The sequence below is a fragment of the Calypte anna genome, chromosome 2, assembly GCF_003957555.1.
Source record: "Calypte anna isolate BGI_N300 chromosome 2, bCalAnn1_v1.p, whole genome shotgun sequence".
NCBI classification, from domain to species: domain Eukaryota; kingdom Metazoa; phylum Chordata; class Aves; order Apodiformes; family Trochilidae; genus Calypte; species Calypte anna.
In genome coordinates this window covers 150,811,573-150,815,972 of record NC_044245.1, presented here as the reverse complement: position 1 = coordinate 150,815,972, position 4,400 = coordinate 150,811,573, and positions in this window count along the sequence as shown.

Sequence of the window (4,400 nt, the reverse complement as noted above, 5' to 3'; positions counted from 1 at the left end):
CAGGCTGCCCAGGGCAGGGCTGGAGTCCCCATCATCCCTGGAGGGGTTTCAGAGCCCCACAGATGTGGGGATGAGGGACATGGGGGGTGCTGGGGTCAGGGTTGGACTCCAGGATCTCCAAGCTCTTTTCCAATCCAAACCATTCCATGACTCTGCCAGGTCTGGGGTTGTAGTTTAATCCCAGTGTCTGGGACTTTCCCCTTCTGCAGCTCCATCTGCACAGGACCAGGTTGTCACAGGTGGGGGTTCTGGGGGTTCTGGAGTCCCCATCATCCCTGGAGGGGTTTCAGAGCCCCACAGATGTGGGGATGAGGGACATGGGGTGAGGATGGAGTCAGGGTTGGACTCCAGGATCTCCAAGCTCTTTCCCAACCCATGACTCTCTTAATGATTGTTTGGGGGGGGTCAGGGGGTCCCATCTCCCTGTGAAGCCCCCAGGGCTCCATGGAAGGACCTGGAGTAATTATTGTGTCCAAGTGATGGGGTTGAAGTCTTCCTCCTCCTCCCTCCTCCCTCCTCCTCCTCCTCCTCCTCCTCCTCTCCTCCTCCTCCTCCTCCTCCTGCTCCTTCCCCTGAGGTTCCACCGATGCCCTGATCTCGGGGGGGTTGGTTTGGGTTTGGCATTGGGGCTGAGCTGCTGTGCCCCCCAGGATCTCCAACCCCACCAACCCCCCCGTGTCCCCCTCCCCCTCCAGCCAGCTGCAGGATTAAGCAGAGGAAATCTGGAATTGGGTTTCTCTCCAGCCTGAACCCTGCACCACCACCACCACGGCTTTGATTTTGTTCCCATTGAATTGGTTGCAGCCTCCTCCCCCTCCACCTTTTTACTTTCTTTTTTTCTTTCTTTTTTTTTTTTTTTTTCCCCCCTTAATTGCTTTGGTTTTGAGAATTTCCTTCTAAATTCCACCCCTGGCTTCCTGGTTTTACAGCTCCCCCGAGCTGGGGGGAAGACGTTGGGAAATTGATCCCTGGAGCTGAGCTTGGAGCTGAGTCCTGCAGGGGACACCTTGGGGCTGCTCCTTTTTGTTGTTATTATCATTTCACTCAACTCTGGAGGGATGGGAGCCTCCCAGGGGGAAGGGTTTGGAGCTGGGAGAGGGGAGATGGAGAGGAGATCTTGGGGAGAAATCCTTTGGGGTGAGGGTGCTGAGCCCCTGGGTGCCCAGGTTGCCCCCAGAAGCTGTGGCTGCCCCATCCCTGGCAGTGTTGAAGGTTGGATGGGGCTTGGAGCCCCCTGGGCTTGGGGAGGGGTCCCTGGCCATGGCAGGGAGGTGACATGGGATGGGATTTAAGGTCCCTTCCACCCCAACCCATTCCCTGTCTCTGTGATTCTGAGGAAGGACAGGGATGGATGGTGGCCCAGGGAATGTCCCTGTCCCCCCTGGTGCCCCCTGGCTCTGCTGTCACTCGTCCCTGTGTGGCTGTAGGGACATGGAACCTCCAGGGCTTCACCCCTGTCCCCCAGGGCCAGGTTGTCCCCTCAGAGCTGAGGAGGTGACCCCAAGAAAGGGACCACAGCAGCACCCCGGGACACAGCAGGGCAGCTCCTTACCCAGGGGTTACCAAGCCCTGGAGATGGGTGCTGGGGGACATGGGGGTCCTGGGGGACATTGGGGTGCTGAGGGACATGGGGGGTGCTGAGAGACATTGGGGGTGCTGAGGGACATTGGGGTGCTGAGTGACATGGGGGTGCTGAGGGACATGGGGGGCTGAGGGACATGGGGGGTGCTGAGGGACATGGGGGGGTGCTGAGGGACATTGGGGATGCTGAGGGACATGGGGGGTGCTGAGGGACATTGGGGTGCTGGGGGACATTGGGGTGCTGGGGGACATGGGGGGTGCTGAGGGACATTGGGGTGCTGGGGGACATTGGGGTGCTGAGGGACATTGGGGTCCTGAGGGACATGGGGGGTGCTGAGGGACATTGGGGTGCTGGGGGACATTGGGGTGCTGAGGGACATTGGGGTGCTGAGGGACATTGGGGGTGGTGGCCTTGGAAGCACTGGGGTCATGGTTGGACTTGAGGATCCTGAAGGGTCTTTCCCAAGCAGAGTGATTCTGTGCTGGGGTCCCCATCATCCCTGGGGGGGCTTCAGAGCCCTGGAGATGGGTGCTGAGGGACGGGGGGGGGGTGGTGCTGGGTTTTAGGGGTGCCACACGTGGGTCACTGCATGGAGCTGGTGACACCCCTGTCCCCAACCCATCCCCAGCAGTGACCCCAGCAGGAGCCCAGGGAGGGATTTTTGGGGGGGTCAGGAGATAGAAAGGGGAACCCAGAGCTTGAGGGGGGTGAGAAGGAGCCCAGGGAGGGATTTGGGGGGTCAGGAGATAGGAAGGGGAACCCAGAGCTTGAGGAGGGTGAGAAGGAGCCCAGGGAGGGATTTGGGGGGGTCAGGAGATAGGAAGGGGAACCCAGAGCTTGAGGAGGGTGAGAAGGAGCCCAGGGAGGGATTTGGGGGGGTCAGGAGATAGGAAGGGGAACCCAGAGCTTGAGGAGGGGTGAGAAGGAGCCCAGGGAGGCTCCTTGGAGGTCAGGAGAAGGGAAGGGGTTCCTGAGGTGCCTGCAGCTGGCTGGGGGGGCCCTGCCAGCCCCGGGTGTCCCCAGCTGCCACCGAGGTGTTGGTTTTAAAGAGCTTTTTCCTTTCTTCTGGGGCCTTTCCTGCCTGACCCCGATGGGCACCTGCAGGATGTTAACAGCTCTCCAGCTGCAGGCTGGGGGGAGGCAGATGGAAACCATTTGGAAAGAGCTGTCAGCCCCCAGACCACCCCTCCCCAGGCATGGGGACACCTGGGGACACCTGGGGACACCGGGGACCCTGCACACCCCCCAACCAGGGCTGGTTCCCACCCCCTCCCCAAGGAGAAGGTTTGGCCAAGAAGTGGGAAAGGGCCACCAAGGTGCTGGGGTGGCCACCAGGAGCAGGGCAGGGATTGTCCCCCCCTGCTTGGTGGATTCTTGGGGTCAGGTTGGAGTCAGAAAAGGGACGGGGAGAGACCTCAAAGCTCACCCAGTGCCACAGGGACATCTCCCCCCAGCCCAGGTTGTTCCAAGCCCCATCCAGGTGTCACCTGGATCTCTCCTGGTTTCCAGCCTGACACCTGAAGGGGTCTTGGTCACCTTGGGGACATCTCTGGGAAGTTGTCACCTCCCTGGAGCCAGGGCTGGGGGAGAAGCCCCTGAGCTCCATCGACTGCTGAGGGGAATGGGTGCCAGGAGGGGTGGGAGGGGGAGAGGGAAGGGGAAAGGGAGGAGAGGGAACAGGAAAGGGAAGGGAAAAGGGGGGAGAAGTGAAAGGGAAGGAAAAGGGAAAGGGAAAGGGAAAGGGAAAGGGAAAGGGAAAGGGAAAGGGAAAGGGAAAGGGGAAGGGAAGGGAAGGGAAGGGAAAGGAAAAAGGGAAAGGGAAGGAGAAATGAAAGGGAAGGAAAAGGGGAAGGGTAAAGGAAAGGAAAAGGAAAAGGGTAAGGGAAAGGGAATGGGAAAGGAAAAGGGAAGGGAAGGGAAAGGGAAGGAGAAATGAAAGGGAAGGAAAAGGAAAAGGGACAGGAGAAAGGGAAGGGAAAGGGAAGGGAAAGGGAAAGGGAAGGAGAAATGAAAGGGAAGGAAAAGAAAAAGAGAAAGGGGAAGGGAAAGGGAAAAGGGAAGGGAAAGGGCAAGTAAAAAGGGAAGGTAAAAAGGGAAGGGAAATGGAATGAGAAAGGGAAATGGAAAGGGAAGGGAAAGGAAAAAGGGAAGGTAAAAAGGGAAGGGAAAGGGGAGGAGAACTGAAAGGGAAGGCAAAGGGAAAGGGAAAGAAGAATCCCCACCGTGGATGCAGAGCCCTGATCCATCTGGTTATTTATTTCAGTTGTACACACTGCTGAGGTTTGGTCTGCTCAGTGCCCTGAGGCCCCAGCACACCATGGCCCAGATGCACCCAATGCTCCCAGTTGTACCCAGATGCTCCCAGTTGGACCCCCAGGACCCTCCAGTTCAGGACATGGGTGATGGCTCAGAGCTGGGGGGGCACCAGGGAGCTGAAGCTTTTCCTGGCTCCAGTCAGGCCTGGGATGGGGACACGGGGGGAATTGTCCCCTGGGGAGCGTGTCCCCTCTCCCTTCATCTCCAAGTGTCCCTGGGTGGCTCTGCCATCCTCCCGGGAGGAGGGATGTGTCCCCCCCATCCCACTGAGTCCTCCTGTGCCCCCTGTCCTGTGTGTCCCCTCCCAGCTGCTGTCACCCCACATGTCCGGGTCCTCGGGAGGTGACCCCGCTGCAGCTCTGCCCAGCAGCAAGGTGGGGGGGTGGCAATGTCCGTGGCTGTTGGTTTGGTGTCTGGTGGGGGCTTTTCCATCCTTCTGCTCTCCCTCCTTGTTGTCCATTTTCCCCCCCCAGAAAACAACCCCGACCCCCAGTGCCAGCCT